This window comes from Camelus dromedarius, chromosome 4 (genome assembly GCF_036321535.1).
Source record: "Camelus dromedarius isolate mCamDro1 chromosome 4, mCamDro1.pat, whole genome shotgun sequence".
Lineage (NCBI taxonomy): Eukaryota > Metazoa > Chordata > Mammalia > Artiodactyla > Camelidae > Camelus > Camelus dromedarius.
In genome coordinates this window covers 59,960,644-59,986,550 of record NC_087439.1, presented here as the reverse complement: position 1 = coordinate 59,986,550, position 25,907 = coordinate 59,960,644, and the positions used below count along the sequence as shown (strand labels likewise).

Genomic DNA, 25,907 nt, shown 5'->3' with positions numbered 1-25,907 from the left:
AGCTCCTTTCTACATGGCCCCCATAGGCAGTTCACAGAATGGATGTATGTTTTTCCACCCAGAGAGTGTCACTCTGACTTTGTCTTTTGTAACAAGCTAAAGATGTGTGTGTGTGTGTGTGTACATTAGAATATAAATGTGCTAGCTTCTCAACTGTTCTTTGAATCAGTCATCACATCTGACTGAGTCAAATAAATTCTTTGGTACTTGTTCTTCTTTATTCACATGAATTGTGTTTTTTAACTTTTTTGAAACTTATACTTTAATACTTGCATCCAATAAAAAAGCAACTTGCTACAGACTGACCTAGGGTAAAACTGCTAGTCATTAAGTCCCATAATAAATAAGAGCCTGTAATCGCTTTTTGGTGTCTCACTATTGAATATGAAAAATGAATTTACATTTAGCCTACAATTTGAAAATGTAACAAAAAGAAGAAATCAAATCAAGAGGAAACTAAGAGAATGTTAGGACCAGAAGAAAACTTCAAAGAATTAATACTTAAATTCTCAAGAGAAACTTACAGTTCTCTACCAGATGAAGTAAGTATTTTCAACCATATTCCTCTGGCTGACTGACTGCAATGAAAAAGCCATGGCAAAACACACAAGGCAATTAGAAGAAAACTCTGAAAAATAGAGAAAAGAAGGTAGGCTGACTAGGGACCATAGAACTTGAGAAATAATGACCTGTGTGAGTATTATGGTTTGGTTTTGTTTTGGGTTTTTTTGTTTCCTTGTTGCTTGTCTCCTATACATGCAATGGTCACAGACCAAAAAACCAAAAACCAAAAAACAGCAGTGAGGAAAACCCATTCTTGATAGCCAAAGGACTAAGAATATAACTTGTTTAACTATACCCTCCTACCTCCAAACAAACATCATGAAAGCCGTGTTCTCTCCCTCCATACCAGGCACTGTGGGGATGAAGCTCTGTTGACCATTCCTACCCTCTACTAAGCAAAAGAGCAAAAAGTAGCCTCTCAACCTCTCCAAACTAGAGAGGAGGAAGAGGATTAGAGAGAGGAGAGAGCTATAGAAAAGGATTCTTAAATCTGTCTATGAAGTCCTGAGCACACCCCCAAATGGTCCTGGCATAAAACTGACAAGAATCAACACAGTAAAAGTTGTGAGAACTGAATTATGGTATGGAATATTACCAGGTTTCAAACTGACCTTTGGGTAGCAGTGAGGCAGGCCAGATTTGTACTGCAATTGCTTTAGAAATTTAATTGACATTCAAACCATGCCCAACACAAATGGGTCAAGATATGTGTTCTGAACCTAAAAAGAATGACTGCCTGCTAGTAGAGAAGACTTAATTAGAAATTATATTCTCATAACATAATACTCAAAATATTCAGGTTACAATCCAAATTACACACCATATCAAGAACCAGGAAAATCTAAACTTGAATGAGAAAAGATGACTAAGATCATACAGCTATTGGAATTATCAAACACTGACTTTAAAGAACCATCATATAAATGCTCCAAGAAGCAATTACAAACACTCTTGAGAAAATGGGAAAACTGAAAATCTCAGAAAAGAAATGGAGTATATAAAAAAGAACCAAATGAAAACTTTAGAACTGAAAAAATATTAAAACCAAAATAAAATAATTCACTAGATAGGCTCAGTAGAAGAATGATGATGACAGAAGAAAGAATCAGTGAATTTGAAGATAAATCAATAGGAACTATCAAATATAAACAAGTGAGAAAATAGTTTTTTTTTTTTTAAAAAAGGAATTGCACCTCAGCGACATGTTGAGAAAATAACAAAAGATCTAACATCCATGTCATTGCAATTCCAAAAGGAGAAGAAAAAGAATGCTGGGGGGAAAATATATGAAGAAGTAATGATTGAAGACTTCTTAAATTTAATGAAAGACCTAAACCTACAAGTTCAGGAAATTTAGTGCCCCCAAATAAACCCAAAGAAGTCAATCCTCAGATACTGTATATTCAGCAACTACCATAATGATTAACTTATAAAAGTAACTTAACAAATATTTAATAAATAAACTTGTACTAGCCTCTCAGTCTATTTTTGAGAACTAAGTATTAAAGTAGAACAAGAGGTAATTCATGAAGGAAGAAAACCAAATGGCCAATAAATATATGAAAGGATGATCAACCTCATGAGTAATCAAGAAAATGCAAGTTAGAGCCATAGAAATATAATTACATATTTGCTATAATTACAATTTTTTAAATGTCTGACAACACCGAGGATATGCAGAAATAAGCTTTTATATGCTAAAGAGTATAAATTGGTACAAATACTTTGGAGGGCAATTGGCAATATCCTATGAAAATATGTATATCCTATGACCAGTATTTCTACTCATAAGCACATAACTCAAAGAAACTCTAGCCTAAGGGCATAACTATTGCATTAGGGTACATGTGGAAAAATACTCATAGCACTATTGTTTAAAAGAGCAACATTTGGATAGCCTAAATGAACATCAACAAAAGAACAGATTAATAAATTGAAGTAGTGTATTAATGCAATGGAATATTACTTAGCAATGAAAATGAATGAAATCTTTATTTGTTTCAAAATAAATATCTTACAAACAATACTGAGCAAAAAAGAAGTTGCAGAAAAATACATAGTGATATTATTTACACTTAGTTAAAAACATTAAAACAATACCATATTGCTAAGGATACATATTTAATAAAAGAATTCAGAGAAATATGGGGATGATAAATATCAAATTCAATATAGTGGTAACTTTTGGAGGAAAGTTTGCTTCTGTTAATAACTGCAGCTCCTTTAAAAGTAATTTGTCTTTTCTTTTTCGTTTTCTGCCATTTACACTCAAATAAGCTTAGCTGTATTACCAGTTTAGGGAAGCATTAGATGTGCAACAATGAAAACTAAAAATACAGTAGTTCAAAATGACAGGTAATAGGCTGCCTATTCCAGGTGGATATGTGGACTCTCATTCACATTGTTACTCAGGAACCCAGGTTCCTTCCATCTTGTTTCAGTGTCACCCCCACAAAACCAGGTCACAGGCACATTCTTGTTTTGGTTTACAGGAAGGAGAAAGAGAATGGAGGTAGCCTGTTTATTTCTTAAGGTCCCCAGCTAAAAACATTATACAGGCAAGAAATTAGGCAGTAAGTCACACTTACCTATACAGAAGGTTGGAAAATGTAGAGTAGTTGAAAAGTCATGTCTTTGGTACTTTACTGCTAAGCGAGAAAGGGAAACTGCAAACCTGTGAATTTGAAAATTGATAAAAGCTGTCCTTACTGCTCTATTTGCAGATTTGCTTTACTTATTTTGCTTGGGATTATCTGAGCTACTTGAATTGTGGTATTTTTCATAATTTCTGGGAAATTCTTATCTGTCCTTCATTTTATTTGAAATTTTTGAGATAATTGTAGATTCACATGAAATTGTAAGAAATAACACAGCCAGATCGCATGTATCTTTACCTAGTTTCCACTAATGGTAACATCTTGCAAAACCACAGTTCAATATCAAAACCAGACATTGATACAATCATCATTCTTATTCAGATTTTCCCAGTCTTATTTGGACTTACACACTTATCTGTGCATTTATTCCTAAACAAATTTATCACATGTGCAGATTTATGTATCCAGCACCACAGCTAAGATACAGAACAGTTCCTTTGCCACAAGGGTCCTTTGTGCTCTCCTTTTATAAACACTTCTACCTCCCTCTTACTTCCTATCCCCATACCTCACTCCTGGCAATCACTAATTTGTTCTCCATTTCTAAAATATTGTCACTTTAAGTGTTAAACCAAAAGAATCATATAGTAGATAACCTTTTGGAACTTTTTTTTTTCCACTGAGCGTAATTCCCTGTAGATTTATCCAAGTCATTGCATGTATCAGTAGCTCCTTTATATTGCTGAGTAGTATTCCACAGTATGGATCTACCAAGTTTGTTGAACCATTCACCCACTGAAGGACATCTGAGCTGTTTCCAAAACAATGTAAAATGTGGTTTCTACACTGTACTATAATGATTCAACCTATATAAAAATATCCAGTATACATGATGTTGTATTGGAATTTTTAAAATAGATTTTTATGTGAAAAGTTAATAGTTTAATTTTTAAAATTACAAATACATGCCCATTGTAAAAATTCAAATAGTATCAAAGTACATAACAAAGTATAGTATATTAATTAAAAAGTAAATGTCTACCTTTATCCCTCAATGCTAATACCTCTTCTCTCTTCCCAGAATTAATACGATTAATAGTTTAAGGTGTGTATTTATCTTGGATCTGGTCAGATCTAAAAGTTTTTCCATTTATTATTTATCTGCTGGTAGTAGTTTTTACTTTCCCAATATTAATCCTGCTTACATTTCTTCCTTTATAACAATGTTGAAAGTGAAAAAAATAGGTAGCATCTTTCGTGTTTCTAACTTTAACACATTCACATATTTTAATATCATTTTCAGCAGATTCCATTGTTTACATTAGATCAATAAAATTCTCTATGAAAAGATTAATGTTCATCCATTTATATGATAATTCATTGTATATCAGAAGTTTTAAATATGTCCGAGCTGAGTATGATACTTTAAGGTTACAAAGCACCTTAAAATGTCAAGAACCCTAAACGAGATGTAATGATTTCATCTACTAGCAGGTAGATGAAATCAGGATTTTGACCTATTGAATATATGAGTTTTACAGACCTTTATATGAAAGTAAATATGATTTTTTTCTGGAAAAGGAATGACATATCTTCTAGCATTTAAAAAACAAACTATTCTCTGATTTGTTATGCAATCCTACTTGAAGTAAATTTTGACACAATCAACAAACCAGTCTAAGTGCACACCTAAGCTGTGAAGCCAGAATGCATATGAATGTCTGTACAGCAGACTTAGTCCTATGGGTAGAACACACACTCCAGCTCCCTCTCCTCCTTCTGGCCCGCCATACCTCTTGCCAGGAATAATTGTTAATCTGATTAGCCATATTCCAAAACAAATACTGGGCTATGTATATGTGTAAAGGTCACGGGTATGGGTCCCTCCCTCCCTTCTCTTCTATAAAACTGGAATTGGTATAAGGGCCTGATTAGGAGTAGAATGAATCCACTTTTATTCTCTCACTTGCCTTATGTGTTAAACTGCCTCTGAAACCCATGAAGCAGAATCTGGGCACTTCTAAGTATTGGCCAAAGACAATAATAGTCAAAGACTGGGGAAAATCCCAGTGTCAAACTTTTAAATCTAATGTAGGCTGGAGTACAAAGCTGGGCATTGTTTGGAATAGAAAATAGAACAGGCATACATTTTTGATGTAGTCTGGTGTTGTAGTTAATAACTTCTTATGACATTTCAAAAAAGGCATCTCTGTAGGCCTAGTATACTTTTATAAAAAGTAGTAATAAACATCAGCAACCACACAGAGCTGGATTCAGGGACCTTACTGTCCTGACCTTAACACCCTCTGGCTAGCCACAGGAGAGGTCTCAAGAAAATTTGAAAGCTGACTATGTCAGCATATTTCTTTTAAAAAAGTAGTGAGAGTCTGCCAGAAGTTAACAAGACTCAATTAGTGTGTCCAGGAAACTGAAAAATTATGCTAATTTATCGTCTTCTCCAGAAAAAAGCACAGGAGAATTCTCTTCCAAGGGGTACAGCCCTCCTTTTGCTTTACCTTGAGACTGGATACTAGTAATGACTAGGTTAACACAGTAGAGAAAAAAAAGTGTGTGTGATGGCAGGGAGGTGGGGAAGGGAGCTGAAAGAGTAGTGTAGTAGAGTAGTAGAGCTCCCTTCCCCTCTTTGCTCTTCCTGAGCTTATTTATTTCGGGGTGGAGGGGCCTGCCTAAGCCATATATTCCACTCCAGTTTATCTGAGCACCCTAGCTTCATATTTGGTGTTTCAGATACAAGATAATCTAATAATAAAATGGATTTGGATTATTCTGCTTACAGTTGACTCCTATATGTATATTCTCCCTCAGGAATCTTATGAGGATGGGTAGGTTGTTTAGTCAAGGCAAGATTTAGGCATCTGGATCTCTTGAACTAACACCTAACAGCGGGTATTCAATAAACAGTAATTATTATCAGATAATGATAAAAAATATGATATGTACCAAAGATAGAGATTAATATAAAATCAATTTGAACTGCATTCTGCCAAGGCAAGCTGAACTTTGAATAAAAAACATATTTTCATTCTTTTTTTTCATTCTTTATGATGCCTATATGCAGAAGTGGCTCAGTAATGTTTTCCTCTGAAAAGAATGTGAAAAAAAATCATAAATGTTACATTAAAATTCTTTTCCTTTTATGAAGAGACCATTGACTATAATAAGTAATGATACCACAAATATTTCTGAGTACGTATTTTTTCATTTCAAGTGAATATAACATTATCTACTCTCTCCAATAAAAATTTTAAATGGATTTTTAAGCTAATGAATCATGAAATATTTTTGTTGAGTTACAAGTGAACCAAATGGTCATATTTATTTTAACACCTGGAAAAAGTCAGGATATGCACAGCTGGCTGTGAGCTTGTCACACATTCCTAAGTTTACAATTACTACTAGTGTTCTCAAAGTCCACTGACAAACAGTTGCAGGTGGCCAAGATGTTTGTGTAGGAACAGCTTTACTCAGCAAAATCTAATAATGTATCAATAATAGTATTTACTTTTGAAACTATCAGTATTTAAGAAGGGCAACTGCTATTTTCTTTAAATTAGTTGAAGCATGCTTGGCTCTGCTAATGAAAAATTTATAAATGTACCTCTAATTTCAAAAAATTTTAGTAAATAAGAGAACATATAAGAACTCTGTCAAAGAAAAAGTTGACCTGTTAAATAACATCTAATTACTTAGACTATTTCTTATAATGGAAATAGCCACATCCTTATAGTATAATGAAGGTTACCTATATAACTCATTCTCTTACAGCATTATTTCTAGATGAAATGCAGCTAGTGTTCCAGGGGAGGGAAAAAGATAATACTTTTATAAAAGAGTTTTTTTCAGGTTTTTAGATAATATAAAAAAAAAAGCCAAATGTCTATATTAATTTAAATTGTTTTACAGAATTTATTTCAAAAATTAATCAACCCTCTGACAATATTTTCATTTTGGCAATGCACGTGTGGGCTTCATGCATCCTTTCAGCATCACAAACAACACACAAACAAAAGGTGTGGCTTAGTCGTTAAGAGCTAGGCTCTGAATCCAGATGCCTTTTATATCTCTTGGTTCTGCCAGTTATTGATTAGTTATTGATTATTAGGCCTTGGGAAAGTCACTTAGCTTCGGGGCATTAATTTCCTCATCTGTAAAAATGAGGGAATTAACAATACCTATGTCGTAAGTTGTGAAGAATGAATGAATCAATATATTAAAAAACCTTATAAAGTGCCTAAAATGTATGAGAATCATAAAAGTCAGTTGCTTTTATTAGTAACATTATTGTTATTGCCAATCAGGTATCACTTCACACCTGTCAAAATGGCTATCATCAAAAAGACCACACACAAAAAATATTGGTGAAAGCATGGAGAAAAGGGAACCCCTGTACATTGTTGGTGGGAATGTAAATTGGTGCAGCCACTGTGAAAAACAGTATGGAGATTCCTCAAAACACTAAAAATAGAATTATCATATGATCCAGTAATTCCACTCCTGGATATATATCCAAAGAAAATGGAAACATTAATTCAAACAGATACATGCACCCCAACGTTCATAGCAGCATTATTCACAAGATATGGAAGCAATGTAAGTGTTCATCAACAGAATGGATAAAGAAGATGTTACATACACATACAAACACAGTGGAATATTACTCAGCCATAAAAAGAAATTTTGCCATTTGCAATAACATAGATGGAACTGGAGGGTATTATGCTTAGTGAAATAAGTCAGAGAAAGAAAAATACTGTATGCTATCACTTATATATGGAATCTAAAAAATAAAACAAACTACAGAATATAACAAAAAAGAAACTGACTCACAGATATGGATAACAAACTAGTGGTTTCCAGTGGGGAAAGGGCAGAGGAGAGGGACAAGGTAGGGGTAGAGGATTAAGAGGCACAAACTACTATGTATAAAAGAAATAAGCCACAAGGATATATTGAACAGCCAAGAGAATATAGTCAATATAAATGGAGTATAATCTGTACAAATTTTGAATAACTCTGTTGTATATCTGAGACTCATATAACATTATAAACCAACTATACCCCAATTTAAAAAATGTCGCTGCTATCTGAGCACCTACGTGCTAAGCATTCTACTACATATTTGGATTATACTGGTGAACTAGATGGACAAGGTCTTTGGGAAAATCCTTCTAGATGCAAACTTTCCCAAATTTCCCTATCTCAGACTCTTAAGTGGACCCTGGACAAAAAGTCTTTGGCTAGGGATGCTATCACACTTAACAACAAGCACCAAAAATGTTAAACTGTCAAGAAGAAAAGATGCAATCCCCTGAACTGGTACAGAGAATAAAGTCAGCTGACCACATATTTCTTATTTCTGTTGCTATTACCACACTCTTGTCCTGTGTTTTGACATTAATTCTAGCTCATATTCCCCCCTTTCCTACAATTACAGCCTACAGTTTTCAAGCCCTAAATTGGTGTAACTAAAAGTAACTTATTTATAATGAAGACTAATGATTATTACAGTTACATAAGAATCAGTTAAATAATCAAAAATAAAAGGCAAACACCCTCTAACTATATATTCAATAAATTATAGAAGATGTGACCGAAAAATGTGGGGGAAGACAAAAGTTCTTAAAAAGCCTGTAATTATCCTACAGTTCTACATCCTAAGTTGTACATCCTAAGTAGAAGTATCCTATTTAAAACGACCATAAACACAACTGCAATGAGACTTCTTTAGATACCGAAAGGTTGCTCTTTCCACTCCCCTAGTTATTGTTTTTCACCCATTTTTCTTGATTTATAAATGTCACCCTCAGGGAAGAGAGCAGATAAAACCTAAAATAAAAGAGCTAAATTCTTGACTTAGAATTTCAAGATAGCATCTTCACAGTATGGCTTTTATTTCTAAGATCTAGGTACACATTCAAGGAGAAAACTGGTTTTGTTTCAGTTCCCAAAGGACCTGATTTGGAAGATCAGAAGCTCAAGCTCTAAGGATGTATCTATCACTGACCATTTTAGAGCAGAGGAAGACTAGGGGGCTAACCTAAGCTCTTTCTTGCTTCGTGCAAATGTTATATACTAAAGACCAAGATAAGATGACTCTTTAACCTTAGACTTTAAGGCCTTAGAAGGATGTTTGGAGAAATATTTCAGACTACGAAATGTAGGTAACAGCTATCTGGTTTACCTACACATCTATTTCCCTACTCCTTAGATTTGGCTTTTAAAGTCCTTAAAGCACTTACCAAAGGATTAAAGAGGAGAAATAGGTGCATTGAGGATACTGAAAGAGGAAGATTCAGAGAATTAAAGTGTCCTCTAATGAAGCAGAAGGGGAAAAAACCTAATACTGAGGAAGCTTGATGAAACAGTCACAACAGAATGACAGAAGTGGTCTGAAATAACACCCCCAAACTCACTCCAGCTTCCTCTTATCTCCAGGAAAGAGCAGAAATGATCTAGAAAAGTTCCTCAGTATTCTGCCTCTCCCCTCCCTGGGGCATGAAAGTCAGTATACTTGTTACAGGTTATTACAGGAGTAATAGTACAGGAGTAGAGAACCAAATGGCACCGGGTGAGAGTGGGCAGTTTCAAACTGAGAAAAGGGGGCCTAATCAGCAGGGAATAGCTGAGCTCTTCAAACAATCAATATATTGTGCCCTTGATAAGATGATGATGATGATGACTATAATAAAGCAGACATTTATTATTTGCTAAATGTTGTTTAAGTAATAGATCAACTCATTTAATCCTCACAATCCTGTAAGATACATAGTATTGTCTTCTATTTTAAAGATGAGGAAACTGACACATAGAGAAGTTAAGTAACTTTCTTATAGCCAGTAAGTGGCAGACTTGAACTCTGACTAAGAGAACATACTAATTACACTGGCCATCAATGTTTTATAGTAGGCTAATATAGACAGAAGAGGCTTATGCCCAGAGATCAAGTGGGATAAGATACCTCAACCAGAGGCACTAAGGATCAGATACCCCTTCCCCAATGCCAGGACAATATGTAAACTCTTTGGGGAACTTAGATCATTAGTGGGGAGAAAGGTAGGGCAAAAAGGAGGGGGAGAACCTTGCATGCTTATATACATACATGATACATTTGTGTCTCATGTCTTTGAATATTTATTTATGTAATGTGATGTCTCTAGAAAACATATAAGCAAGGGCTGTCATGTTGGCTTTCAAAAGCAATACTGGAAAGTAAGTTGTCTCTCCTTGGTTGTGTTCCTTAATCTCTTTCATGTTCTGAGGCTTTCTACCCTAAACCTGTTTCTTACTTTCAGCAAATGCTATACTAAAGACCAAGATAAGATGAATCTCTAACCTTAGTCTTTCAGGACTTGGAAGGGCATGTATGGAAATGTTTCAGGACAGTGAAATGTAGGTAACAGCCATGTGGTTTATCTACTGATATACTTCCCTATTCTGCAGATTTGGCTTTCAAAATACCTAAAACATTTACTAAAGGATCAAAGAGTTAAGTGTAAAAATAAAACCATAAAGAACTAGCAAAAATATAAACAAATACTTACATAATCTTGGGGTGAAAAAAATCTTTCTAAGCCTAACATTGAAAGTATACTAAAAAGAAAAACAATAATACATTTCACTGAACAAAAATTTAAAATTCATATGACATGAAAAAATACCATAAATTATGGTTGTTGCCATATTTTGTTATGCATATGCTATATACATATTAACATGATCTTTTATATAGAAGAGCACTTAAAAATAAACTAAAAAATAGAAAACCTAATAGAACAAGTCAAAGGGCAATATAAGGTAATTGATAATTAAAGTTTAATATATTAACATGGAAAGATATGTTCCTAGCATGTTTATTGGGGTGGGTATATATGTGTTTGTATATACATATATAAGTATGTATGTCAATACCTTAAAAAAAATACATGGAGCCCAAAAGAGCATAGACAAATATTTACACTGAGTATTGCTGGGGAATAAAACTATGTGGACTTCTTATTTTTTCTCTGTATTACCTAAAGTTTCTTTTTTTGGGGGGGGGGTGTATACGTTACTGCAGCAATAAGGAACAACTCATTTTAAGGAGTTAAATGTAAAAAATGAAACTGAAAAAGAAAACAGAAATGTAAAGAAAGCCCTATGTCCTTTGAGCTGAGGTAGACACAAAGTAATAATTCTTCTTCTGATATGAATACCATTTTCAGAATGTGTTGTCAGATAATTGAGACATAGTAAAAATGATTTTTAATAATGGTGAATTAATTTCTTTCTCTGTTAACTTTTAGTGTTTAATTTGCTAGTATATAAAGTTAAGAATTTTATATATTTTTAATTTTCCTGTTTTACAGCAATTAAGTTAATATTAACAAATTAATATTTTCATACTGCCTATAATTTACTTACTGCTGTGATAAGTCCCATAGGAGGTAAATTAATGTACTTATAATATGTTCAATATTTCATAATTCAAACTTTCCACCAAGTCAGTCTGTCATGGCCCAACAATAATGATTTGGTAAACTTCCTAGCAAGAACTTCAGCAAAATAAACATTGTTTCATATTTCTATGTACATGCCATCTTCAATAAAGATAATACCATTGGTCCACCATCAACAAAGTATGCACCTTTGAATAATGGTAATAGATTCATTATTCACACAAATTTGAAACTCTACTTAGAATCAGCAATCACCAATAGTTAGCTAACTTAACCCATATAGGGCTACATCTGTAACTGGCATTTAATTATGATGATGATGGTCCATAATTAACATTTTTTGAGTGCTTAAGATGTTCCAGGTACCAAGCTAAGCACGTAATCATTATCACCATTTAATTTCTTGGGAAATTTAGGCTCAGAGGTTACACAAGTGGCCCAAGTTCACGTATCTATTATAAGGATTCAAACCTACTACTGCCTACTACAAAGCACCACACTGCACCTTCATTAAGTATATCATATATTTAGCTACTAAGTAATGTTAAAGTAAATGGAAATGATTTAAGTACTAGTAAAATAGTTTAAAATTGTCCACTTATAAAAATATTTGAATACTTAACAATCCACATTTTAAAACTTCCGAGCCAATAAAGCACAAAAAAAAATACAAAAATAGTCATGTATCAGGCCAAAGCATATGCAGATGGATAGGATTTAAGGGATAAAATTAATCTTTTCTTCTGTTACTAGTTCATCATAGGTGGCAAAACAAAAATTCAACTATTAGGTCTAATAGTTGATGCACTGTTAAATCTGTTCACTTTGGGAAGTAAAATAATTTCTCACTCCTAGGTACTTTTGTTATACTTGCTAACTTACTCCTTAACTAAACAGCAATTTCACGAGATAGGTAGTATTATTACACTAAAAAAAGAAAGAAAGAAAATAAACCATATTCAGAGAGTTTGAATAACTTGTACACAGCAGGGACAAAGTTGAGATTTGATTTTAGGTCTAAATGACACCAAATCTGCACTAGGAATGACTAACGTTAATATAGGAAAGCACAACTTGATAAGCTGTAACTTTGAAATAATGTTTATGTGTATTGATCATTGATTACTACACTTATATAACTAATATACAGAGCAAGCTAGCTTTCTGGTATGAAATGCAAGACCTAGGAATGAACACATCTGAAAAAGTTTAAAAACATTTGTTTTAAATTCTCTATTTGAAGACATGAGAAAGAAAGAATTCCTTGACCATGGTGTATGCACCCATTTTTCATGACTAAAAATCTAGCAATAAAAGAGATAAAATTCAGATTATTTCAAAATTTGGAACTGAAAAGATTTTAATGGCTAAAAAGAGAAACAGGATGTTTAAGACAAATGTCTAAAAATACACATTTTACTTTTTACTTTTTTGTACCACAATGCTCCAATGCTCCAACAAAGTCTACAATTTCAGGTTGTTAAATCAATGTGTCAGCTTTTGCACAGCAAAGGGAACCATAAACAAAACGAAAAGACAACGTATGTACTGGGAGAAAATATTTGCAAATGATGCAACTGACAATCACTCAACTTCCAGACCATACAAACAGCTCATACAACTCAATAACAAAAAAACAAACAACCCAATCTAAAAACGGGCAGATTTAAACAGACATTTCTCCAATGAAGACATAAACCAATAATCTGCTCAATACCGCGAATTATCAGAGAACTGCAAGACAAAACCACAATGAGATATCACCTCGCACCAGTCAGAATGGCCATCATTCAAAAGTCCACAAAAAATAAATGCTGAAGGTGTAAAGAAAAGAGAATCCTCCTACACTGCGGATGGGAATGTAATTTGATGCAGCCATTATGGAAAACCATATGGAAAGCCTGTATGGAGATTCCTTAAAAAACTAAAAATAGAGTTACCATATGATCCAGCAATCCCATTCCTGGGCATACATCCAGAGAAAACTATAATTCAAAAAGACACATGCACCCCAATGTTCATACCAGCACTATTTATAATAGCCAAGACATGGAAGCAACCTAAATGTCCACTGACAGATGACTAGAAAGAAGTCATGGTATACATATATACAGTAGATATACTACTCAGTCATAAATAGAATGAAATAATGCCACTTGCATCAACATGGCTGGGCCTAGAGAAGATCATGTTAGGTGAAGTAATCAGACAGAGAAAGACAAATATCATATATTACTTTTATGTGGAATTGAAAAAAAGACAAAAATAAACTTACTTTCAAAACAGAGACAGACTCAACATAGAAAACAAACTTACAGTTATCAAAGGGGAAAATGGGGACAAGGAGAGATAAATTAGGAGCTTGGGATTAACATATACAAACTATATATAAAATAGATGTAAACACAAGGTCCTCCTGTATAGCACAGGGAACTATATTCAATAGCTTGTAATAACCTATAATGACAAAGAATATGAAAAAGAATGTATATATGTATAACTGAATTACTATGCTATACACCAGAAACTAACACATTTTAAGTCAACTATATTCCAATTTAAAACAAATACAGAAAAATCTTCTCCTTTGAATACTTTTTAAAAACCAGGAATTTAGAAAAGCATCATCTTCAACTATCTTTGAAGGTTTACGGCACCTAAAATCATAATAAATCAGAAGTAGAAGCATCTTTTTAATGCTATATATTATATTCTCATTATCCTTTATCCTAGTTCATAAAATCAGATTTTAAAGATTTTAAGACCACCTAGTCCAGAGCAGGGCCCAGAGTGTGTGTGTTGCGGGGGAGGTTTCAGCATTGTTTCATGAAACCTGTTGCAGTCATATATACAGTTAAAAAAAAATCAGTGTACTGGGTTACCATGTAAACTTATTTCTTGCTGTGCAGTCCAGAGCAGGGAGTGGGATGGGTATAGCTCAAGTGGTAGAGTGTGTGTTTAGCATGCATGAGGTCCTGGGTTCAATCCCCAGTACCACCTCTAAACATAAATAAACAAACCTAATTACCTCCATCCCTCCACAAAATATTTTAAAAAAAGACCACCTAGTCCAATGACTTTATTTTTTTATAAGGAAGGGAATTGGGATCCAGAGAAGTTTGATTTAATTTCTCCATGATCATTTTGTGAATTAGTGCCTGAGTGGAGATTGAACTTAGTTTTCCTGATACTGAGTCCAAAATGTATTACATTGTACCACCATACTGCCTTAATTTCTATTTTGGAAGGTGTCAAATAGTAACTAGAGCATATTTAAATCCTGGACCCCAAGTAAAGGGTTCAGAAGTTCCCATTCTTCTACTCAGCAAGTTAGTTATTAGCCATATTCTTAGAGTGGATGCCTACTTAATATTTACCCTAAATGTAAACTGGTCAGGTATAACTTCAGAATAAACAGTCTCCTGATGAAAGGGGTGCAGATTACCGGTGGCCCTACCTACTATGCAAAGGATTCTAGGAAAGTTCTTAAAACAGGGACAATAACATGTCTGGAGACTGATTTATAATTTACAATGTCATTTCACATTTTAGCTGAAAACTCTCAAACAAGTTTTTCTTTTTTAGATTTACTTTATTGAGGTATAACAAATACAATAAAATAAGGCATACTCATTTAAAGTATAAGGTTTGAATTTTTTTTTTTTGGCTTAAGAGAACAAAGATTTATTATCAATGTCTGTGAATAGAAATTTGGGAGTGGCTTAGTTGGGTCTTCTGGCTCCAAGTATCTTACAGGTTGCATTAAGCTGTCAGCCAGTGTCTAGAGTAATCTGAAGGCTTGAGAGGGGCTGGAGGATTTGTTTCTAAAATGGCTCACTCACTTGGCTCTTGGCAGAGACCTCAGTTGACAACACGCCCTAGTTCCCAACCATATAGACCTCTCCATTGGACTGTTTGAGTATCTGCAAAAAATGTAGGCTGGATTCTCCAAGTTTGATGGGTTTTGAAAAACACACACAACTGCATAACCATGACCACAGTCAAGATACAGAGCATCCCTACCATCCAAAGTTTCCTCAGGTACTTCTCACTTCTGGCCCCAGAGTGTGTGTGTTGGGGCGGGGGGGGGGGGGGAGTTTCAGCATTGTTTCATGAAACCTGTTGCAGTCATATATACAATTAAAAAAAATCAGTGTACTGGGTTACCATGTAAACTTATTTCTTGCTGTGCAGTCCATACTTGAACAACTATGCATCAGAGGGATGAAAGAATTTTAATATATATGGAGTAAGAGGGGAGGTGGGATGGAAGATTAATCCTCCCAACAAACATGCTCTAATGTAAACTGCTTAGAAATGGTTTCATTCTCCACTTTTAAAGTTATCTTAATCAGTTTGTTTATCCTGGGATTCCTGCTCTTGTTCAAGATGCTGCTCTAGTTTGGTTTTCTCATGCTGTGAATACATCCGATTTTTTTGGAAAGCTCATTAGTGAGGAACTCTTCTTCCTTCTCATAAGTTATAACCAGAGTTTCTTTCTCCTTCTGTAAAGGAGAAACTTGGCCTTCTGTTACTGTTGATTAGTTTCCATTTTCTAGGACTTCATATAAATGAAATTGCATAGTATATAACTTCGGTGAAGGGCCTCTTTCACTAAGCATAATGTCTTTAAGACTTACTCCTGTTGTGTATCAGTAGAGCATTCCTTTTTCCTGCTGAATAGTGTTCTATTATACAGATATACCACCAAAAATACTCAATTATTATTACACTTTAAATATCTATCAAAATTTGTGGACATTTTTTCTCTTGTTATGTAAATACCTATAAATATCCTCATTTTGATTCTTGCCCTGCAAAGTCTAAAATATTTACTAACTAGCCCTTTAAAGAAAAAGTTTGCTAACCTCAGACAGGCCAGACAGACTCACAGAACAGCCCTGAGCTGGAAGCTTGCTAGAAATGCAGAATCTTAAACACTGCCTCACAACCAGAATCTGGATTTTAACAAGATTCCAGGTAATTCATAGGCATGTCAAAATTTGAGAAGCGTTAGTGCTTTCTTTGCTTACGATTCTAACAAGAAACAACACATACTGTATATGTAAAAATGTGTAATCTGTGCATGTATGTATTGACAAGCCTTAAGAGAATTATTCATATCTATAACTTCCAGAATATTATTACTGGTATCAAAAATAAACTCACACACACACACACACACACACACAAAACTCCAAATACGGGGACATACACAGGTTGAAAATTCTAATTCTTTCATTTAAAATGCTTTTTTAGGTACAAATATTCATTATTTTACAATTTTGGATATAAAATGATTTTTAAAAATTCCTTGTTAAACCATTTTCCAAAAGAGCAAATGTAGCACAAATAAAAACTGCTCTCTCTCCTGCACCAGGATGTACCAGTGATTAGTAGAGATTAACAGATGATCATCTTCATGCATGTGATCAACAAGACCAAAAGGTCACCAGGGTTTTAGTTTACCATATGCTGCAAAACTCATGTAGCAAACCTACTTGGCATGTGCTTCCATTATACACATCTTTTAATCAACAAATTAGAAGAAAGAAAAAAATTATTTACTTGCATTTCTATTAACATTTGCTCAATAAGAATCTGGAATACAGAGTTTCTCTTCTTTATGTAAAATAGTATGATAAAAACATTTCAAAGCCAGAGAAAATAAATTTACATATATGATTATTTTAAATTTGCAGTAAGCAGTAACAAATAGCATTTTATTACTAAACTCAGACTGTTTGTAATCATCTCATTTAACTAACAGATGTAACCTTTTTTTAGGTTTCCTACATAACATTTGAAATTAAATTATATTTATTTAACTACTATTTTAGATAAAGAGGTTCATACTTTCACTGATTTAATTCTAAAAATTCTAAGTTACTATTTGAGGCTCTTAATAAAATTCTTCAAAATAAAGAAAACATTTAAATCTCTTTATTTAAATATTTATTTCATCAATGCTAGCCAGAAAATAGCAATTTTTCCTTTTCAAACAATCTTTTCCAGAATTTCTTGATTCACTTTGTATCTTTTTGCACACATGTTAGTTCTAAATATATATCTGAACTCTAAATGACTTCTGTTCATATTAATAGTCCATAACAAGCTATTAAATCTTCCTTACAACAAGCAACAATATGCCAAAACACTTGCTCTGTATTTTGGTATTTTATGAAAAGAACCTACAAACACCGAAAAAATAATGACAAAACAATTATTCTTTCATTAATAAATATTGTTATTTTTCATTCATATTAACAAAATTCAGCAATAGTCAGAAACTGTCAAAGGAATTGCTTGCTCAAAGATCAGGATTTGGGAGGTTTCTGCCATTTTATTTGAAAATGCACATGTATTATGCTTAGAACAAGATTATTTGGTTCCTTTGAGTCCTTCAGATATTCACCTAAGTTAGTCTAACTTGGGCAAGTGAAAATTGTTTCCATGTTATTGTTGAAATCTTATGAGAAAAAAATTAACATGAGAGCACATTTTAAAATTTCTTTTTGGGGTTCTACTAATATTTATTATTCATTCTTCACACAGAGTTTAACTTATGAAAAGACATAAAAATATATGTTATATAAATCTAGTGTTAAAACAAGAAATTATTAATGGTAGGAAAAATGTAATAAAAAGAAGAGTTACATTTAAAACTTTCTTTTAAGAAGAACTGAAGTGCTTCTCTGGAAAATACAAAAGTGAAATGAAAAAGATTATATAAAGTCAAATACCAATGAAAATGTAAAAAAGGACATGTTAAAATAAAATTCTAGGTTTAAATATAGGTGATTGGAGAACCTGTAAGATCATATGTAGTAAGCCTTGATTTTAAAAAGTCAACAAAAGTTTTTAAATCTGAAAGATGATCTTTTCAAATTTGTAAGGTAATAATGGAGAAAAATAGAAATCATTAATGATGTATGAGTCAGAACATTAGTTTAGAGAAAAAGCCAATTACAATTATGGAATCTACATCTGTTCATTACAACTTTTGTCAGTTTTCCAGAATATGAGGCTAGGCAGTTTTTACAAATGACGTAAATGGAAATGTGTTTAGAAACGGCTAAACAATGTGTGCAACATGCAAAAAATGTGATGTTACAGCTAAAAAGGAATTCACTCTTCTTCACATTACTATTTATATAGACTCCTCTTGGTTCTATTTCTATGGACCTTCTTACTCTGTATAATTCTGCCATTAAGAGACTGACTCAACATTCCTTGAATGTTTAAAATTTCTACTATTTTTTATGTTAGAATACAAAACATCTCCTACCAAGGTGTATAGAATGGCTTACAAAGAATCTAGATGATTTTGAAAAATTGCATTAAATTTGCCTGATGAGTGTGTGATAAATTTTTAGATGGGTAATCTTCTTAAGGTCATTTCCAATTCATGGGTCAGCTTTTTGGGAAATCAGTGGACTTCCTAAGATACTGTCACATTTATCTGAGAAGAGACTGTCTGGTTTAGTAAGAAAGAAAATTCACTGGGGTCATATCAAGTAGATCAAAAACGAAAATGATACAAAATAGTAAAGTAATCAGCCTAAAGAAAGTTAAGTAGAATTTTAAAGATCAGATAAGTATTTTCCAAAGTGTGTTCCATGACACCATAGTCCCTTACAAACTGAAAAAAATGAGTTTTATCATTAAATAAGCTTCAAAAATGCTGAGCATTCTCCTTCCTCTAAGAGATTCACAATGTACATTAACATACAAAAAGCTCTGTGAGCTAAGGGCAGGAAAGAAAACAAGCCTGCTTTTTGTACATAAAATTCCCAATCTTTTTTGAAAATTTCAATACATACACTTTCCCACAGAAGACAATTTGGTAATGCTTTAATTGATAATTATAGATATTTAGGCAGCAAGATGTTAAAAAGTAAAAATGCACCTCCCTGCCATGAAAAACTATCCAGTTAAAAAAATGACCTAGAGGAATTTAAGATCAAGAAATAGTAGGGAGTTGAGACCTTTCTCCAGCTATTACTTATTAATTCAAGAAATATTTACCAAGCACTAACAGTGCCCTACATAATGCTAGGCACTGGGTAAAGCTTTGACCCTCTAGGAAATTGCTTCTACCCAACCCTTACATTTCCCCCAAAATGACTAGGAATCTTTTTGAGAGATACTTCTGTTACCTGAATACAATTTCAACTCATATATAGTGATCACCTTGTTTCACAAGCACTGACATTAATAAAGGCACTAAACAAGCAAAAAATAGCTAAATGCTAACAAGAGCAAAACTAAACAAGTCGGATTACATCAAATCAAAAATCTTCTGCACAGCAAAAGAAATCAACTAAATGAAAGGCAGCTTACTGAATGGGAGAAAATATTTGCAAATCATACATCTGGTAAGGGCTAATATTCAAAATACACAATGAACTCATACAACTCAATAGGCAAAAACAAAAACAAAAAAAGCCAAAACACAAAACAAAACAAAAAACCTAATTAAAAATGGGCAGAAAATCTGAACAGACATTTTCCCAAAGAGGACACAGATGAAACAGATTCATGAAAATATGCTCTATGTCATTAATCATCAGGGAAATGCAAATCAAAACCACAATGAGATATTACCTCACACTTGTTAGAATGGTTATTATCAAAAAGACAGACAGTGTTGGTGAGGATGTAGAGAAAAGCGAACCCTCGTGCAATGTTGGTAGGAATACAAACTGGTGTAGCCAGTATAGAACAGTACGGTGGTTCCTCAAAGAACTAAAAATAGAACAGCATATGATTCAGCAATTCCACTTCTGGGTATATATCCAAAGAAAATGAAAATGCTAACTTGAAGATATAAATAACCCCCATGGGCACTTTGGAAACAACCTAAGTGCCCATAGACAGATGGATAAAGAAAACTGTGGTGTGTGCATACACATATAAAATGGAATGTGTGTGTGTGTACACATATAAAATAAAATATTACTTGGCCATAAAGAAGAATGAAATCTTGCCATTTGTGACAACATGGATGGAGCCTGAGGACATTATGCTAAGTGAAATAAATCAGACAGAAAGACAAACACTGCATGATCTCTCTTAAAACATGGCACTTAGGTCGCTTCCATATCTTGGCTATTATAAATAATGCTGCAATGAACATGGGGTTACTTATATCTTGGAAAGATGGAAACCTCATTGATAGAGAATAAACTGGTAGTTGTCAGAGGCAGGGGATAGGAGAAATGGGTTAACGGGTTTTGGTTTTGGTTTCAAGTTAAATAAATTAGGGGAGGAAAAAAAAAAAAAAGAATCCCAGGGCCAAGGAACTTGTTTTAAGCAAGGGAAATTGAAGGTGCATTACTTTTGCTCACATTCCATTGGTGAAAACCTTTGTTATGTGACCATGGCTTTGCTTCAAGATGGACTGGGAAATGTAGTCCCTGGTCAGGAAGTCACATCAGAGTTATGACTCCATTGTTACAGAAGAGAAAATGGAATTTAGTGAGTGTGGCTCCTCATGGTCTGTGTATCTGTAAACAGAAGATAAGTTATCTTCTTCCCTACTGAATATCCAATGGTGATGTGGGAACAGAATAAGCATAATGAGACTTCTATTGGAAAAAGGAAGAATTAGAAACACTAATAGTCATTGAGCTATAGTGATTGTAAAACCCACTTAGCAGGTAATGCAAAGACTTCCATTACTGACAGTAGATTAAATTCCTTGACTAGACTGACTGCCCTGATTCTACTGACAGGGAGAATTCCCATGGGTGCCTGACTTTGTTCTTTGCAAATTTCATTTTTATCCATTATTTCCCATGATCATATATGGAAAGGATCACATACTCTTCTTGTGAGTTGTATCATTTTTATAACCTAGTTCTTGCTGTTGCATGTTTTTCCAAACATTATCATCCTCTGTGTAGGGTTGGTAATGCTGAATTAGTTAACCCTCCACTGTTGTCTCTGGACAAGTCATTGTCATCCATTTTGCAAGTTTTGATGCTGACACTTCATGATCATAACAAAAGAACTTGAACCTTCACTAATGTAAAATTTATGCCTTGCTGCTCTGTGCCTTTTATAAATACAATTATTTTTCATTTCAAGGGCAAATATTTTTTAAAACTTTTAAAATGGCAACTGAACTTATCATATATAATATCAACAATGCATATAACCCAAATGAAGTGCTGGTAATATAAATTACTATGGCTAAATTTGTGCATGTTTCAACAATGACAAATACATCAAGGCACACTTAACAAACAGGGACTGTAATTCACTATCAATTTTAAGATACTCCTGATTTCTAGAATATTAAAATGCTTAAAAAGCATGACTTAGAATTGATAAATTGAAGAGATATCTGCACCTCCATGTTCACTGTGGCATTATTTACAACAGCCAAACGTTAAATCAACCTAAGTGTCCATCAACACACACACACACACACACACACACAATTTCCCATAAAAAAGGAAATCCTGCCATTTTTGACTACACGGATGGACCTTGAGGGCATTATGCTAAGTGAAATAAGTCAGAAAGAGAAAAGCAAATATTACATGATTTCACTTATGTGTGGCATCTAAAAACAAAATAAAATAATCCCCCCTCACCTCAGAAAAAGAGGTCAGATTTGTGGCTATCAGAGGCAGGGAATAGGTGGGTTAGGGATAATTGTATGAAAGTAGTCAAAAGGTACAAACTTCCAACTGTGAGAAAAATAAGTAATGAAGATATAATGTACGATATTATGACTATATGGTGTATTTGAATGTTGCTAAGAAAGTAGATCCTAAAAGTTCTCATCACAAGGGAAAAATATATTTTTCTTTTTCTTCTATCTATATGAGATGGTGGGTGTTAACTAAACTTACTGTGGTAACCATTTCACAATATATATTAAGTTTAGTCATTATGTTGTACACCTTAAAATTATACAGCGCCATATGTCAGTTATGTCTCAATAAAACAGAAAGAAAAAACTGATAAAAAAATAACCAAATGTTGATTATATGAAAACATTTCTCAAAACTGAAAAGGAAATAATCAGTGAATGTCTGTCCAAGCTAAACAGTAATAAAGCAACGTTAGTGAAAACATCTTGTTCTCAATAATGGGCTTGAGATACAGGATAATCTAAAGATGAGATACAGAAATCATATAATGAATAACCTTTGATTTTTAGAAGTATAATGATGATTCAGATATTTTAAATAGCTCTAAGATACTCAGCAAAGAATCTCATAATCCATATGGCTTTTAAATAAATGTTACCAATACCACAAAACAATCTCAATCTCACTTTTATCAGGTAACATTTTTAGTCTGAATCTAAGCCAGCCTGAAGGGCTCTCACTAGTCAAATCTCAAATAATTTGAGTATCAAATAGTTAATAACAGTAATGGACTTTAACCACAGAATGAAAGAATCCATAAGTTTTTACCAATTAAAGTAAATAAAGAAAGAAGGGAAAGTTCTTTCTTAAAATATAATTCCAACTAATAAAGGTGGTAGAAATGATAGAGTTAGGGAAAAATAATCATTTGTCATGGAATAAAAAGAAAGACTGAGGGGTCATCCCACAAGGGAGGAGACTAACAGAGACAGGACAACTAAATCTAATAAGAGAATCTTGTACCAAAGTAAAAACAGTAGGAGGCTGAGCAAAATTTGGAACAACTGTTTTTTCTTTTGCTATAAAGGCCATTAGTGAAATGGCTGGCACAATGTGAGTGTCTAGAGCATTACTTTCTAACAGAACTTTATGCAATGATGAACATGGTCTATACCTATGCTCTTCAATATAATAGCCACTGGACTGCTGAGTGCTTGAAATGTGACTAATGTCACTGAAGAACTGAATTTCTGATTGATTTAATTTAAATTTAAATGGCCACATGTGGCCAGTGGCTATCATATTGTAAAGCACAGGTTTATAGTTTAGACAATAGTACTGTATCAGTGTTAATTTCCTAATTGTGATAACTGGATTTTGATAATTGAATTGAGATTGTAAGACTATCCTTATGTTTTGGAAATTAACAACGAAGTTGAAATTTTTGGCTATGGTTACTATACATGAAACAAACTGGAATCAACTAAACTGGACGCCTAAAATTTGAGAGAATTTTTTAAAGAAGTCATACATATCATCTTTTAAAGCACCTATTTAACCCCTAAAATAAATAATGCACCAGCAGAAAGTGGCTCCCAAAGTTGCACATCCCATTTAATGTGCACCTCAAATGTGGCCGTAAACAAGAAACTTCTAGACAGAAAAGTCACGATCACAGAAGAAAATATAAAAGAGGATTGTCCCTAACAAACAACTGGGGAGAGAGGAGACAGGTGAAATTATTTTATAGGTGGGAAGTGGTTATGATATTTGAGTGGTCTATTAGTTATCTATTGTGATGTAATGGATGATCACAAACTTAGCTTAGAACAATACACACTTACTGTTTCACAGTGTCGGTGGACTAGGATTCTAGACATTGCTTAGGTGGGTCCACTACAAGGTTACAATCAATGTGTTAGCTAGGGCTGGGTTCTCTTCTGAAGGCAGCTTTCTGTTCCTTGAGAATGAAGAGCTGAACTTTATACAATATCTGACCTACTCCAACCAAACAACATAGGAAAAATAAAACAAAACTGGGGTCACACCTTCACCCCAAAACCTAAGTATGGAGCCTAGATTTCCACTCTGACCAGTCTGTAAGAAGGTAACCCTCAGTTCTGCAGAGGTGATATCAGAGAACACCAAAAGGGAGACAGAACTTTCATCCCCACTGGCTAATAATGAGGTCCACCCTTGGGATATAAGTGGAGGCCTTGTGGGGAGCTGGAACTTCCACCCCTACCCAGTAGTAATGAGAAACTCTTCCCACACCAAAACCACTGGGAATTAATGGAAGACAACTGGGAAACACAGAACTTCTATCTTCACCTGGCAGTGATGAGATAATGTATTCCTTCTCCTGTTAGGTATATGTCAGAGGAAACCAGCTGAAACAATAGTTTTCAATAATACTCAGACTCTTGTACTATAATTCTGGACAAAAAAAAAAAATGTCCAGGTTTCAGCTGAAAGTTACTCATCATACCACAAACCAGAAAGATCTCAGACTGAATGAAAAAGATAATCAACAGACACTAAAGCCCAGATGACAGACATGTTAGAATTATCTGACAAAGACTTTAAAGTAGTCATCAATATTCCAAGGAACAATTAAGAACACACTCTAAACAAAGGAAAATTGGAAATATCTCAGCAAGTAAAAAAAGATACAAAGAAGAAGCAAATGGAAATTTTAAAAGTGTAAAAACATAGAACCTAAATAAAAAACTTAGTGAATGGGTTTAATAGCAGAATGAAAAAAAATCAGAAGAAATAATCAGTATGCTGAAAGAGAGAACAGCAGAAATTTCACAGCATGAACAACAGAAAAATAGGCTTAAAAAATGAACAGATTCTTTAGAGACCTGTGGAACTATAACAAAAAAAATCTAACTTTCATGTCATCAGAGTCCTGAAACAAGAGGAGAAAGAGGGTAGGGCTGAGAAAGTATCCAAAGGAAAAAAAGGATAAAAATCCCACAAATTTGGCAAAGGACATAAATCTACAGATTCAAGAAGCTAAATAAATCCCAAAAGATAAACCCAAAGAAATTCATCCCAAGACACATGATAGTCAAACTTCTGAAAACTAATAACAAAGAAAAAAAATCTTGAAAGCTGCAAGAAAAAATCTGGATGACAGTGAATTTTTCATCAGAAATCACGGAGGCTACAAGAAAACAGAACAACATTTTTCAAGAGCTAAAAAAAGAAAAGAAAACCCTGTTACCCCAGAATCCTAGAATCCTACATCAAATGAAAATATCCTTCAGGAATGATAGATAAATCAAGACATTCCTAGATGAAGGAAAACTAAAAGAATCTGTTACCAGCAGAACCAATGTGTAAAAAGAGCTACAGGAAGTTCTCCACACTAAAAGGGAATGATAAAAGAAAAAAATCTTGGAATATCAGGAAGAAAGAATACAGTAAGTAAAAGGTATGGCTAAATACAATATTTTACTTCTCTGAGTCATCTAAATTATATTTGATGGCTGAAGTAAAAATTGTAACACTGTATACTATATCTCTAAATGTATGTATACAAATATTTAAGACAATTATACTATAAATTAGAGGGTAAAGGAACATAAACGGAAGTAAGGTTTCTATACTTTACTTTAACTGATAAAATGACAATACCAATAGACAATGATGCGGCAGTGTGTGTGTATACATAC

The 25,907-nt window shown here is 33.6% G+C and overlaps 1 long non-coding RNA gene across 1 annotated transcript in view; it reads right to left on the bottom strand.

Moving 5' to 3' along the window:
- Positions 1–2,727: 2,727 nt before the first annotated feature.
- The window catches only part of LOC116152932 (uncharacterized), a 34,992-nt gene continuing 11,812 nt past the window's right edge, over positions 2,728–25,907 (bottom strand). The window contains exon 4 of the long non-coding RNA XR_010380785.1: positions 2,728–3,238. This is a non-coding gene — a long non-coding RNA (uncharacterized LOC116152932). The remainder of the gene's footprint in view (positions 3,239–25,907) is intronic.